Genomic DNA, 16,606 nt, shown 5'->3' on the forward strand with positions numbered 1-16,606 from the left:
GAAAAGAATACTTCAAAGTAAATCTGATCTTTTTTAAGGTGTAACTGCTCAGGTGATTATGTTTTCTTCTATTCAATTCAATCGGTATCATTCAGAACATTGGTTAGCATTACCAAAAATAAGGAGATAATGAAGTAATGGATTTGCATTACCAGAAATGAGTATTTTAGATTACCGCTATTAAAGATGGTCAAATTTTGCTATTCAGGCAATTGCATAAAGAATAAGTTTAGTTCAGGTTGCATTTAGTGAACCCATTGAGAAAATTCAGCAAATATGTTGCCCAATCTGTTGTCAGTATGTATTTGTGCATTCCAGACTTAGTTGATGGGAAAGCTAATGGGTATAGAATATTTTCTTTTAAACCACATTCTAACCTGAGTTAACAACAGACACATTATTACTATTGTGATCTAGTAGCTGGGCCTCCTTTGATAAAGCAGTGCCCTTGTTCCTTTTTATTTTCAGGACAGCGCATCATAGGTACACAGTTAAATAGATATTGCATTCCTGTCCTGAAGCATTGAATAATATATGCCTTTAAAGGACAAAGGACTGTACTACTATAACGATTCCGGCTCATAAGGCTTTTAAAGGCTTTTAAATGACCTCAAAAAGTAAAAAAATAAAACCACATTCCAAGCAGGAGGTCCTGTAGATCCGATTTCGCTGAGCACTGTAGCTGATGAACTTTGTTTTACCACACGACATGATTCACCTTTGTGGTGCAATAATAAATGTGGGTCAGAGCACTATGAGTGAATACAGCTGAATCGGAACAGGTGTGATAGTTAATGTGCACTGCACATGAAGCAAAGGTCAAAAGCAGTGACATTATTCTGAAGTGGCTGTGATGACCAACTTAATATTGCTTATATAGGAGATCCTGCAAAAAGGTTAACAGAGCAACTGAAATACTCAATCACGAAATTTCCATGACCTTTTAGCCCCCCAAAAAAAACCTTTGTTCGTTCTTCTACTTATAACATGACTTAAAATGTAATAATTTCACTACTTAATTAGAGATTGTATTATGATTTAATAGATGTTAAATAGGTGGTTACAAAAAAGCATCTAATTCTTGACCTGGTACATTATGTTAACATAAGGAAAAATGGGTAAAAGAGCTGAATAAAATACATTTAAAATTCAGATAGCTTCTTAATGAATAACCAGATTGACAGCTCTGTTTCTAGTAAGAAGAAAGCATGTAATTTTTGACCTGTTATGTTAACATAATGAAAATCTTCTAAATTAAGCTTCTTAATTAATTATACGCCTTTAAATTTCGATTATATAAGAATGGAATTCCAGTTATTCCAGTTAATTTTTATAAATTGTAGGCCATTTATAAATCATTACCCCATTAGGGTACATCGCTGGAAATTTATAATAGCAAACCTTTCAAGAATTTCAATATGTTTTAAACGTTATTAATAGTCTTACAAGACACAGTTAAAGCATTATGCACCTGAGAAAAATGTATTCTGCCATTTTGACCTCCCAGTAAATAAGATGATTTAAGTAAAGGAATACATCTAAAATTAAATATTTTTTCTAACCCTTCACTGTCTCCACCTAGATTCATACCTTTAAATTTTATACATGCATTTAAAACAGAGGAACAGAAGTTGCTTCAGAGAAATGTTAAATCTCATTTGATAGTTTATTCCTTTTATTCTATGTAAAAGAGAGGCATGTGATATTAAAGTTACAGGAAGGGTTAGCAAGATGTTAGGCAGGTCAAAGACACATAGGGCTAACATTTCAGTACTACTGTAGGTATGTCAGGTATTCAGCCAGTAGTCACTTCACCTTATTATTTTATGAGTTACTGCTCCATTTATATTGTAAGCAAGCAGCTGCACCAAAGAAGGCCATAAATACAAATTGACAAGTACGAGAAAGGTAAGGTATGAGAAAAGGTAAAATAAAAGTGTTTTATGAAGAAGTAACTCAGAAGACGTGAGTGCCACAGGTTCTTTATATCCACAGCAACCCTTCACTTTGCAGTATCCTGAAGAAAGTCTTAACTTGCTGGTCACAGGAGAAGAACCAGTCTCATACACAGCTTTAAAGACTTTGGAGCATAACCAATGTTGTTTATATAATTATTAGTAGTATTTTCTGGAGGCCTCTGCTTAGTAAAATTGCACACTGATAATTTTGGGTAAATTTAGTTCAATAATAAGGAGCCTTTTAGGCATATTCTGTATTTTACACACGTTATCATGTGGAAAATGATCCCCAAAGGCCTCTTTATCTACCTGTTAAAACCAGAAGCTGATTATTCCTGCCAAGGAGCTGCAGAGCCTGTCTGAAAAGCATAGGGAGTAAGGCAGAGCTACATTGTGGATAGAACACTAGTAAAAGACGTACATACTTTATGCATTTATTTATGGACAATTTGTGAAAGGTGTGAAAGAGAAGGTGAAAATGGGTAGGGGGAGGTGAGAAAGGGTCAAAAGAAATAGAAACCTGGACTACTTCGCCATGCCTCCCAGTGTGTCACCTGAACAGAAACTATAGTATGGGTATTTCTTTTTTAGGATCCTCAGAAGCCTGCTTGGAAGTTTTGGTCGCAAGCGGTACCATCTCTGGTAGGTGGACAGTTCTGTATTGATTTGTTTTACAAATTTGAGTTAAAATTTGTATTATGAGTCCCTAAGTTCATGTGAAGTGGGACACTGTACTGTAAATAAGCGCCGTCCTTCGGATGAGACGTAAAACCGAGGTCCTGACTCTCTGTGGTCATTAAAAATCCCAGGGTGTTTCTCGAAAAGAGTAAGGGTGTAACCCCGGCGTCCTGGCCAAATTTCCCATTGGCCCTTACCAATCATGGCCTCCTAATAATCCCCCTCTATGAATTGGCTACATTACTTTGTTCTCCTCCCCCCCCCTCCCACTCCGACAGCAGGCGGAGCGACGCGCCGGTTGGAGTATTCTTGGTCGCAGTTAATGGCAACGCCAGCTCAAAGATTTGGTTCAAACCACCAAATGGAGACGAGCGTGCCGACAAGCGGACCCTGCTGATGCGGGATTAACGCTAGGAAAGAGAAAGGTTCATGTGAAGTGGCACAGTGGCATGACAATTAGGGATGTTATCTCCAACTTTGGATCCTGGATTGGAACACCTTCTGTGTGGAGTTTACATGTCCCATCATGTTCCGTGTGGCTTTTCACCAGGTGCCCCAGTTTTCTCCCACATGAAAAAAGCTGTCTAGCTAGGCTTGCTTGACGTTACTAAACAGACAATCGTGTGCTCTTGTTACACCAGTGTGCCCAATACTTCCAGAATAAACTCCAGGTTGATGAGGTGAGTCCCTTCCATGGATAAGCAGCTTTCTGATTTAGAATTCGAAATGTGGTAGAATTTCCTGCATTATACATGCACAACATGTCCATTATAATCTTAGAAATCTGATCCTTTGATGTAATCTTAAAGATAAAAGGAATACAATATGTGAGGTTTAGTTTATTTCAGACAAGATAATCCATTAATCAGACAATTCATTCAGATATGCTGATGTGCTTTCCGAGGTTCTTGTTGTCACGAAAGCCACATTCAGTGTATCATTTTAAGGCCTGTTCAACTTCTGGAATCCTTTATAATGGGTTCAAAAACCCTCCCAGATGATGGCTCATAACTTTATTCTTCCCTAAAGCAACACTAGAATTCTGGAGAATGATTGCCAGTTTATATCCAAAGGAATCTGCGGACTGTAAATCACAGACATAATAAGCCCATACAGAAGGAAAAGTCATGCAATCACACAGAATTATTTTCACATAACTTAACGCCAGGATAATGTAAATTATTTGGTTCATCGAAATTATTTTGTTTATTTTTTAAATACAATAGGTACAGAATATAGTTATATTTATAGCTCTGCAGTACATACATATAATCATGTTAATAACAGGGATCTGTGCATTAAGACAACAACGTATATACGGTGTATGTATGTTTATTGGCTCTGCTTTCCCATAGACAATCCATGTGAGTGGTAAAAGTACATTATGTGTTGCATACTAGATGTATTATTTCTAAGTGAAGGAAGTTCCTATTTGTGGCACACACACTATTTCACTTAAAATGCATTTCACTTAAAATGCTGAGAATGTTCAATAATGTGATAAGGTCTAATTGTCTTTACATGATCATAATAACATGGTAGGTCACTATCTAAGGAGATATCCTTAGGGACTCAAGTTGCCCTTTCTATTTTTGTTTTTATGGACCACTGATTTATACAGGAAAATGTAATCCACTAATGTATGGAGAACATTATGAGCCTTAGGTAGCACATGTTAGTAGTTTTATAAAACAAAATATTAGGAAACATTCTTTAAAGCCCACAATAAAAAGGCAGAGGAGGAAAAACTAATAAACAAATTAACTGTGTATTTATCTCAGGAATTATAAAAGACAATCTGGCTATTTTTCCAAACTGTACTGATACGGTCACCCAGATTTGCTGTCATCACCTTTAGACCTTTAATTACCAAAGTATAAATCTCTTAGTGCTTCCTTAGTCTAAAATACACATATGTAGAAAAAGGATCGCGGACTATTCAAGCTACAACCTTACTTGTCAATATTAACGATATAATGACCAGAACATATTGCCCTGGGCTTATCTTTCAGCTGTAAAAGGTTTTTCATGTTCAGTTTTGGTGAAGACCAAAAACACCCACAGACTAATTTCTTGATCTACATGAATCTACAGTCGTGTTAGAACTTTGAAGCTACTGTAGTGTGCTTTAAATCCTGTCATTCCCTTAAACAGAGTTGCAATGGATAAATACACAGAGGAAGCCTCTGTATTCATTAGCAGCCTCGCTGGAAGGGCCTCTAGTATCCTGACCAATGCAGGCTTTTCTTTTCCTCTATTGAATTGTTTAAAATAGAGGAGAATAGGTGAGTGCATCATTCAGACAGCTTTCACAGGTCTAGGAGAACAAATGGTACTTCATGGGAAAACATCAATTTGCATATGGTGCAGACTGAAGCCTGCCCTGTTTTTACAGAAATTCTCTGATCAGGCTCGTCAGTGTGTAATGAGCACTGAGCCCATTTCCCCAACAGCTAATAAAGTTGATAGATGGGCTGGGAGCAAGAAACCAAGAAACACTCCCTGAAAGTGGACAATCCCTATCCTAAACTTTTAATTACCTTAGAGGAAGCAGAGGGGGATGTTAGCTATTAGCTTTTGAAGGTGCTACAGTTAACCCTTTATAGTTATTTGGCTGCAGGAGTACAAAAATAAATAGACATCAATTCAAACCTTTAACTCATAAATTATGTCCTTACCAATAAAATGCTATGGCTATGTTAGTCTAATTAAATATCTAATAGTTTACTTGGAAAAATTAGAATCAGCTCATTATTGGGTTAGTGAAGTAAATCTTGTTTATGAATTTATTAAATATGTGCAGTACTTCTGGGTGAATTGCTACATTTATCTAAACACTCGAAGGCTTTGTATATGAAGAAGAAGAACATTATTCATTATTTAGAATTATTCTAATGTGAAATTCTTTCTTCTTTTGAGAAAAGAACCTCACAGAATGTAAAAAAAATAATAAACATAGTAAAGGCTTTATGTTTCCAAGTTTCTGTTATGAAAAGCAAGCAGTGAATGGATTGTGGATAACTGAGAGTCTTTTGGAGTGTAAATTGAGCACCAGCCAAAATGGAAGAAAAATGAAAGGTCATCTAAACAAAGAGATGTGAGCTGTGTGTTATTGTTTTATAAACATTGTGAGGTCCTTTTAAGATACACATTCTTTTTCATGTTTTGAACTTAATGTAATCTGTGGGCTCTCTGCACCTAAATTATAAAATGATGAATGGGATGAAACAAGCCTTCTCCCAGTGTGTGAGTTCCATTCGGCACCACGCAGATATCTGTCAAGACACGCACTTGCTGAAGTTGGAGGGATTCCTGGCAGAGTGATTTGGTTTTATGTAATAAAATCACATTGCCAGGGATTTCCAACCAGCTGCAAGCCAGACTTCAATGCCCTTTGTGCTGTAAGGAGGCAGCCCTCATATTTTCATTTCCAGAATTCCCTTGCTCAGTTGACTATCCAACAATTTCTACTTTTTTCTTCTCTCCGGGACAAGCTAGTGTTTATGTGTTAAATGTGTCAGAGTTAAGGATTTGTCCTCCTCTTACTCATTCCCCCTTTAAAGGATAGGTCAACAGTGCTGTAAATAGTTCCAAATTCTTAACATTTTAATTTCTTTTTGGCTCCCTTCTTTCTGTGATATGTGACAAAAAACCATTATCAGTTGTCAATTCTGAATAGGTCAGCTGTCATTTAGTGTAATCATTTTTATTTATTAAAACTTGTTATATGGTTATATCTAGCACTTCAGACAATATGGGCATTGCTATAGGATGTTACCTATAAACATTTGTATTACTTTTTATCTTGACTTAAATTTCTAACAATTGTTTATGAATAATATAATATAAGCAAAATGTATACTTCATCAGTTAATTACAATGTAAAATATGTTCTGTAAAAGCTTAATACAAAGCCAAAGAGTTATCAGTATATATAACCTGCAGATTTAGATATTAAAGCGTATGGACTACACATCATTGAAGATTTTAGCTTCTCTGGAAACAGTCTGAGCTGTCTCTTGTGTAAAGAGTCCACTACATCATTGAAAGGCTTTATAAATGCTTTGGAAAAACAACTTCCCTTGCTTGACAAATCTTGTCACTATTGACATTTTCCACTTTTTCACAAGGTTTTGTTTTGGGATGTTCATACAGGAAGCAGCAACAAGCTATGGATCAAATGTCAGTTACAGCTCAAAAGCAAATAAAGCTCCTGGCAGTCGTTTCTTTTTTTCTTTTACTCACCTGTTCATGTCTAAGAAATAACAGCAGTTAATCTGCAGTGAACTGTGTTAAATTGCTGTAATAACATTGCTTCAGACAAAATAGTGGTTAGTGATATAAAGTTATACAAAAGTACTCTCAGTTCCATTCACAGTCCTGTCATGTTCAGACCAGGATTTGTGTTTTCTTCTTTCCTTGCACTTGCAAAATCCTTTTGTTGCAACCATTTCTAATAATGACTTATTCTTTGTGATAAAACTAGAATACCATACCCTACCATCTATTAGAGGATAAAGGGATTTCAGTCTAGTGTGCTTTCTTAGCATGGCTGTGTACATTACACAAACTAAGCAATTTGAAGTAATTTAATCTGCTTTAAAAATTGTGGCCTGTCAGGCTTCTGAGTGGCTCAACCAGTGGAGGCACTCTCTCTAGGGTTGGGCTTTAAGATCCAGAACCTGTGAGTTCGATTTAGAATTAGTATCCTTTCCCGCATTTGGCTCCACCCCATTGCAGGGGGTTCTGGGATATCTGGTCAGGGCTCCCTTGGCAACTCCTGCTGTACAACATCTTGGTTGTCCTGGGTGTCCTACTGTCTTGTGGTGATGTCAGTGAGGGATGCTCCTCTCCTCCATGTGGTGCTCAACCTCCTGTACACCACTGTGAAAGTTATAATGTCTTAGACTGGTGAATGGCTTGATGGGTGAGATGTAAAGACAGATCTGGCAGTTCCACATTGGGTGGGTATGTTAAAGAAATACTTGGCGATTCGAGACATATTTAAAATTTGGAGTTTGGACAGCACCCCAGCCTTAGTTTACAGAAGGATTGTCTACCATGTACGCCACCCTGAAACTATAGAAAAGGGAAATTACGCAATTAACCCATATCCAGCATGAGTCATATGATGGGGTTTGTCTTTCTTTTGACGTGAAAATGTGATTATGAATACCAGTGGAAAATGGGTTGTGCAGATGGACCCTGCGCCCAGGAAAATTACCAGGTCTCCATCGATTTCTCTCTCTATCGTGAGATAGAGATTTTTAAGTGAAAACATTAGCATGACTTAATTACAGCTCTCTATTTGATTCTTTCATTTCTGCCCTGGTTAACATTTTCTGTTTTATTTCAAAGAAACCATAAATTTTAAGAATGATATGGTAGGTTGCCCATCCCTGACATGTTTGCTCCATAGGCCAAGAAATATACAAAAAAGCCACACACACAAATCACTGCGTTTTAAAATCTGTACTCATACTTCCGACCTCTGACACAGCTGCTTTTACTTAAAATGATTTTCATTTTACGGAAGTGGCCATTTTCCCTGCAGTACAGATTTATGCAAAAATATGAATAAATTGTTGAGTATTCGATATTATTTTATACATGCTTCAGGGCTGCATTGATCAGATTATTCCATAATATAGACTTCTTGTATAATGATTCCTATTCTCTACAACTATAAGGACTATACTTGAAAAAGAAAATAACTTTTCAAGACGCAGATTTTACGCACACTGAACAGTCAATTAAAAAATGCTATAGTCACTTAAAAACTACTTTACTAGTACTATACTGGGTGGTCTGTTTTTGGCTTTTCAATGTCAGTTTTAGTTTATACACTTTATTTTTACAGTCTTTCATATCTGAGACCTCGTTTACTGACTTTTCATCTGAACAGATACTAGTATTATAGTACATATACTAAGAAACGTATCCATTGTATTAGCAACATCTATGAAAATCTTGAATACAGAATTTCAAAACAGTGTCTCATAATAGAGCATTTTATTTACTGTAGCTTATAAAATGGTTATAGCTTCACATAAATAAACTATTCAGCATGGTAAAGTAGCATTGCTTAGTAAAGTGTTGCCACACATTTATAACTAGACTCCCCAAGTTTTAAAGTATTGTGTGCTGACCCGTGAATGGTCTATAATTTTCACTCATGCAATTTTGTGCTTCCAGCCTGAGAGGTTTTGTGACACTGAACAAATCTGCATCTGTGATAATAAAAAAAAAACTCAGAAAAACATCAGGGGAGGAGGAGATGCTGAAATCCTCGTGAAAAATAAAGGACATCTGGTTCGAGTGACCGGGCAGCTGAGTTTTGTGAGGTGCAGGACTTAGCTCGCTTTGTGAACAGATTTTGAAAATCCCATGTTCACAGTGGCTAAGTTCCGCTCTTCTGAAGCTGATTTTCCTCAACAATGAAGGACAACTGAAGAGGAGCCACAAGGGCATGCCAGCCAACCTCAAGGAAAGGAAGGATTTAATGAATCCAATACAGGAAGGAGCAATGCAAAATATCCAACTTGGAAATCTACTGACAATATGGTACAGAAGAAGCCTGCAGCCCTCTCGAAGAGGGAGGTAAACTTGAATATAAAACTGTTTTACATCAAGGCAATAGCCTGACAAGACTGGGGTATATGTGCAAATCAGCTTACCTTCTTGTATGATTGCCATTTTGTACTACATTGCAAGGGTCTAAAAGTTCACAAATGTTTATTTATCAATTTGATTTGAGTAATCTTGAATTATGTTACAGCAATCAGAATAACTTTGCGTGAAGTAAAGGATTAATTAATGTCTTTTTATCGTTTTCAGCTTCCCGTTGTAAATGCAAAGGTGTGCTTTCCACTTTACTAGTAAAGGCTGGTTTTATTTTATATTTTCACACAATATCCATTCTTTCCTTTTATATATACACATTATTGGTTAGACATGCTGTATTTTTTTAAGGGTGAACAAAAGCAGATGTTTGTTTCCGTGTTACAAGACTGGTTCATTTTATTAAGTAAGTACTTAGTCATGTCACAAATTTCCCTTCCTCTTCTCTGAATTGCAGATTCCCTTGATGAGACAATGGAACAAAGACCTTTAAATACACTGACGTCTGCCTCCATTACTCAGTGAGTGATGGTTTCAGATGACCCATCTTCCATCAGTCAAAACCCATTCAGGTGATGTATGTTGTTTAGCAGATGAGCACTTTAAAACTTAGTAAATGCAATGAAGGAGGCAGACTTTATAATTCTGACTATTCAATACATGGATAGACATAGCAAAGGCTATTAGAAGAAATACATTTAAAAATTAAAGTGCAAACATTTAAAGACATACAGTTGTGTAATTTGTTAAAAAAGAGCACTTTTCTAATTTCAAGTGGATTCGATTCATGAATTTAATAAATGAAAAATGTAAAGAGAAATGGCAGAACTGGTGAATTATTTTTCACTTTATTTATTTTATATCTCTTCACATGCTGAGAACTAAGATGGTGCAGATCAAAATACTGTATCAGAAAATACATATTGCAGCAAGTTATTTTTTTACGTGAATAAAATCATTGCATGTACAAAAATCATATTATTGCTGCATTATCAGCTGTATCATCATTAGGTATAAAATCAGAATCCAGGACACTCACATTATAATTAAACCACATTTATGTATAACTGGTTTTATATTCACAGTACATAACATATCCTTCATTTAAACATTAAAGTGATAGTAGTATAGTTTGGATAATTTAAAAAAAAAATGCTAATTAGATGGCACTCATTAGGTAATTGGTAGGTTAACGTAATGGCAATGCTGTAATAGTTAATACGTTTTCAACACTCTTAATTCAAATTACTGCTACAAAAACTATATTTTAATGGTTAAAAGCATGATTCCCAGTGACGGCAGATTATCCTGACACTTCCAGTAACCTTGTATGCTACTTATATGTCATTTGTAAGAGACGTCCCATTTTTCTTTTTAAAAAATAATTACTATTTGTATAGGAAGTGAGGAGTGGTGTTGTTAACAGATAATGGGGTTCTCTCAGCCCATGATACTTCCTATCAGTGCACTGTTTTATCGCTCATTAATAACTCTTTTCTGTGTCGGGGCTGTACAATGTCAACATTATTTGTCAAAGTACTGAAAGCTTCCAGCATTGGCCTTATTGTTCATATGAATTGACACTTGGAGTGTATTAGAACCCTTTCACTGCCTTCTTATTTACTGCAGTCTGCAAATACCAAGCACAATAGACAGCTTTAGTGCACTTTTTTTGTGTACAGCATTATCTGCTTCAACGTACACTTCTGCCCTGAGCAAGAACAATCAAAATATATTAGAATTGATATGAACAATATGCTACATTCCCTTTGTGCTTGCAGAAAGATTAAACTGCCACTTGCTTTGATAAATGTTCCTTTTTAACCTTCCTAGAGGCAAACAGTAAAACCATTCTAACTCAAAGGATCCTGACAGGTGCATTGGATCAATGTATATTTTGCTTCTTTATTCAGTATTTGCACTCTTCATGTTTTACGTTGTTTAAAGTTTTTTTTTTTACTTGCACACAGTTACATTATTAGTTTAACAGGAGAATTTAAAAACAGTAACTAGTCTTTTCATAAATCCCTAAAAGTGTGAGATTGCAGTCTCCCATTCAAAATATCACTGTCTACAGAATGAAAATGCTGGAGGTATCAATCACTGAAAGTGGTTTCATTCCTGCTAGATACCATTTCTCAGTACCAGGCCAGAGGAAGCAAGCAATTGGGCTCAATCTCCAGTGCCTACTGAGCTGATTACAGTTGATTTATTGAGCACTGGCTCAGTTCAGCAGGAACCGGAGTTCTGCCTCTTAATACATGGATCCCAAAATCAAGATAAATCCCAGAGGACAAAGGCGTCTTGGTGTCTTTTACTGCTTAGTCTACTCTATGCGTCATTCAGGATGCTGGAGTGTCTGAAGGGTGATTTAAGTACTGAAGTGGAATGTTGGTGGAACACTGCTTCTGTCATTTGTCCTTTCAGCAGATTATGGGAGCAGAGTTTTTCCAAACCATTGCCTCCCGGAAACATCTTTTCAACACTTAATGGTCCAGAACTTCATTTACATTGTCAGATATTTATTTTCTGGATGCTCTTTCACGGTTATAAGTTTACATTTGTATCGTACACATTATTAGGTTAATCAGAAAATATCATGTTGTTGACAAATACAGTTGTTGACACGATCTCAAGTGACTTTTTATACTAAAGTAAAAAAAAATATTGGGAATTTTAACAGTCGGTCCATTTGTAAACAGCAGGTATGAAGTTAGAAAGACGGTCCGACATATTCTTGTTCAGATGCATGACCCAAGGTAGATACATTTGATTTCTTTTTGTGTGTTTTTCATATATAAAATGATATTACAGTAATAAACAAATTGAAACATGTGTTAAGAACACACAAGTGAATTGGCATAGCGCATGCAGACTACAAATACATATGTAATAATGAATCAGCGCTGTTCAAGGATGGGAATATTTTATTTTGTTGTCCCTGTAGTCCATTTTGAAGGTTAATTTCACAAGTATGTAAAATTTGGTCCTGAAACACCTTATTGGGTTACAGATTTCCAAAGTGCTTCACTCTTTCAAACTGGCAGCAAAGAGTCACTTATGAGTAAGCAGAGCTCTTGTTCGTCTTTCTTTGCTATATATAAATTGTTACAGTTAGTTTTAGTAATCGGTTAATGTGACTGATCACGTCAAGCAATTTTCAGTATTGCCAAAATCTTCAACCACATGTGAGGGGAGTCCCCAGTAATTTCATAAGAGCATGTCATTATGAAACACACCCTTACATAAAGACATCTTTTTTCCATCACAAATGGCATGTTTGTACAAACCTTTGGCTTTAGAAAAGAGCTCTGAACATTAAAGAAATCAAACATGTACTAGTATACTGTATATATTAGTATACTTACAATCACACTACCTAATAATGCTCTTCTATGATGCAGTTTAAACACTACAGCAAAGTTAGTCCACAAGCACTTCAGTATAGAATTTTCTTTATTAAAATGTTTTCCTTCATGTAATTTCAGACTGCCTCACTATGTAAGGAACTTAATTATACATATTTTAATGATTCACCTGATTACCAGACTTGCCATATTACCAAAGGTTTATGTAAAGGGTTTGCGTGAAATGTTAATATGTAAACTACTATCTACTGTTTTGTTTACGCCTAACACCAGAGGCTTTAAAATTCCTATTCATTTCTGGGGAAAGATCATTTATGTCCATTCATTTTTAAATAGCTTTATGATGTGCTTAAAGTAGAATTTAAATGCCAAAATATTATTCATAGACATAAACATAAAATTCATACATTTTGACTAATAGTAACTTATTGTATTGCTATTTTTAGAGAAATCCGAATTATAGACACTGCGCAATTCAACTGTAAACATCTTAAAGAGAATATCGGGGTGCTTTTGACAAGCCAAAAATAGTGTACTTCTATATCTCAGAAAAAACGTTGTCAGAAGTTATTTTTTCCCCATTTCATGTGTGCTTAAAAAGAAGTGAGCAGTTTCATTATTGGAGTTGGCTGCCCTCCTCGCAGGAAATTAAAACAGTTTTTTTTCCAAACAGCATGTGTGGCATTAGGCATTTAGACTGCTGGTCCTGATGTGCATCAGGTCCTACTGGAGGAGGTGGTTTTGCAGCTTGTTGGCAAAAGGCAGTAAGGAGGTTTTCTCTGCTCAGCCTCTGTCTAAATGTTATTGCCTGTGGGGATGTTTTATCAGCTTTATCATAGCTGGAATGTAGAGCTTTGTGGATGTATAGCAGTCCAGACCACTTTAAAAGCATTGAGTTGTGGGACCAAATTTGCTTAATTTTTATAATGAATCAATTTTAAATCCCCAGAAGATGTTTGAGTGAAAAACATTAATTTTGTTTTCCACACTTATACCGTATTGGCTTGACTGATATCTTTGAACTTTCAAAATTACTTTCAGAATTGTTTGGAGTTTAGAAAATTCCCCTGCTAAAACGATATTGACACAATGGGACTGTGGATGATTTGTTCTACTTGAGAAAGTGTTTCTGTTATGTTGAAAAGTTCATCTGCAGCCATTTTTTTATTTACTTCAGTCTAAATGAGAATACAATTCAGTCGAAAAGGAAGTGCTATCAAAAGGGTTACATGTTTTTTATTCAAACCATCTGCTCTAAAATGTCCTACTACAAACATGTAATTCAGTATTCTATTGCATTTTTGCACACAAACAACACAACACAATTGGGAAATTTACTTACAGTGGATCCTGGGGCCATTTAATAAGTGTAGAATTTCAAAGATATTCACTTTAAAGACTGCATCTGATTTTCTCGTTTCAAGAAAATTTAAAGAACTAAAAGAACTGCTAGAGTTTTTTTAATATAATTTTCTATTGTAAACAGTACAATAACCGCAGTTAAGGGCATGTCAGCTCTTGGGTTCTGGGTTTAACTTTGGACTGGGGTGACTTCCGTGTGGAGATTGCATGTTTCCTTCATGTTTATGTGGATTTGTGTCAGGTGCTACAGGTTTCTCCCACCTCACATGGACATACTGCCCTTTTCAAATGTCTCTACATTTACTGTTACATCTATTAGTGTGTAGGTGTGTGGACAAGTGTTCCATCCAGAGTGTAGTCCAAGCTTTTCTCTACCAGGAAAAAAGAGCTTTTAGATAATTGATGACTGCCATGTTAAGAACTAATCATAATCATGTAATTGTTTCAGATTATCTTGATCATTCTAAGCTCTATATAGTCAATTTTCTTTCTTTTCAATAATAATGCTATTTTTTGTTCTTGTTCTCTCACTATAACAAAAGTCATGCAGGTTTAACAGCATGAGACATATTGTACTGTACTTCCTTTATGGTTGGAATTCTAAAAAATACATGATGCATTACTACAGTGCCTCACATGCACACTGTAGACCTTGATACAGGTTAATTAATTGAAGCAAAACAATGTGTTCAATGTAACATGAATCTAAGCTTCAGGTTTTCATGGCATGTCTGCCTAGGAAACATGGAATTGCTGAAAAACAGCACAATAAAAATATACCACACATGGAAGAAATGTGTTAAAGGTCTACTGGTACTTTCAACATCAAGCAGTAGCTTTTTATTTCCAAAGAACAGTATTAACAAGATTGTTAAAAGAAGTGTTATTTTCAAAAAAGGCAACACCATTAGAGCTTACTGTACAATCACAAGGCCAGTGATCACACAAGTGATAATTAGGCCAACTCATCATAAAGGTTTTTTTAAAAATTTAGTTGTTGATCTAAAAAAATGTTGGAAGAGATTTTGTGTATGTTGTAAAATAATTGAATAAACAATACTTATTAATGATTAATACATATTATTCTCATTAATAATAAAAATCAACCATGTTTTCTAACTAATTCTTGTTGTGTTTGTCATTGGAATACCATATTTCCTAAATATTTTCTTTCCACGTACAGTATCAAAATATGATTCTGAGTTTGTTTTCTGCACCAGTTTCTTTTGGAACAATTACAGAATTTTGAGGTAAAACACATGGAAAGAACATCTATCCACCAAAACACAAGTGACTGGCTACACAGAATATCACTCATTAAGAGAAGCAGGTTTGATGTTTGAAGTGATGGATTCTCCTGTTCCTTCCAGTGTAGTTTTCTGTAATTAACTGACTATTTTTTCCTTTTTGATGGATCTCCAGCCAGTGTTACCTCATAATAATAATAAACACACAAGACTTAAGAAAAGCTCAGGTGTGCTTTTATCATGAAACAAAACGCTGTCAATGCGACTACATTAAAACAGTATGCAACGTCCTCAAAAACTCTGAAAATGGGTGGCATAATGGATTTCTGTTCATAAAATTCATTAATAAAATTTTATTTGAGTGATTGTGCACTCTACCAAAATTTCTGCATTGTATTTTTTGTTGCACTTTGACAGCTGGTTGAATGCCAAACCAGCTGTATCTCTGGAACTGACAAAATCTTCTATAATTTGTGACTGTTTTGGGGAGGTTGCAGACATCAGAAATGCTTAGACCAGTTGATTAAGAGCTACTTGGGACAATGAGCCCCTTTCAACAGGCAGCTCTTTCACCCTGCTCTGTTATAGCTTTCCTGATTCATAATTAATTCCACATTGCTTCCTGCTTAGTGGGACCACAATCAAATTTGTCAATTCCCAGACCTCACGTTACTGGTCTTTATTTAACCTAGCCCCCCTCAGTTTTGGGCTGCTTGAATCAGCAGTCAGTGTCAGACACACTTCTTCAAAGTCTTCTGTGACCATGGTGTACTGAATCTTGACTAAATGACATCTGTGCTTTACTGTCTTATACCGAGAAGAGAAAGATAAATGTGACTATTCCTTCGTTATTATAGTTGTTAGTTCAGAGTCTCCAGGCTGAACTGAAAACACATGAGGCTCTTATAATGGCTGTTGTCTACAAGGTACTGTAGTTCGAGAAAGTGAAAAATAATTAAGCAAATGACAGCCAATTTGAAAAACTGAAATGTCTATGACTCTTGGATTCTACCAAGTTATGACCCAACATAGTTTAGTTGGAAATATATCAAAGACAGAGGTGAAATTAGTGTCTTATTTTTTAAAAGAGCAGCTAAAATAATACAGTGACAGCAAATGTAAATACTTTAACATAACAGCATTTAATATAAAACTATATAAGTACTATGCAGCTGGTCATCATATCGCTTACTATAAGGTATCCCAAGGCGCTCGATGGGAGTGATAATAATTGGTAAAGACTTTATTACACTTGAAAGTAAGTGTGGAGTAATCATTTAAACAAGAGAACAGAAAGCTTTCTCCTAGCGTTTAGTATTTAAGTTTCAAGAAACATAGATGTTTTTAATATTATGCAACAGAGTCAAAAGAA

At 35.6% G+C, this 16,606-nt stretch overlaps 1 long non-coding RNA gene across 1 annotated transcript in view; it reads left to right on the forward strand.

Moving 5' to 3' along the window:
- LOC148823399 (uncharacterized) overlaps positions 1-15,076 on the forward strand; it is a 28,617-nt gene extending 13,541 nt beyond the window's left edge. Inside the window, exons 3-4 of the long non-coding RNA XR_016093749.1 lie at positions 2,550-2,600; positions 9,715-15,076. This is a non-coding gene — a long non-coding RNA (uncharacterized LOC148823399). The remainder of the gene's footprint in view (positions 1-2,549; positions 2,601-9,714) is intronic.
- Positions 15,077-16,606: the final 1,530 nt, after the last annotated feature.

The sequence above is a fragment of the Atractosteus spatula genome, chromosome 11 (genome assembly GCF_055471065.1).
Source record: "Atractosteus spatula isolate fAtrSpa1 chromosome 11, fAtrSpa1.hap1, whole genome shotgun sequence".
NCBI lineage: Eukaryota > Metazoa > Chordata > Actinopteri > Semionotiformes > Lepisosteidae > Atractosteus > Atractosteus spatula.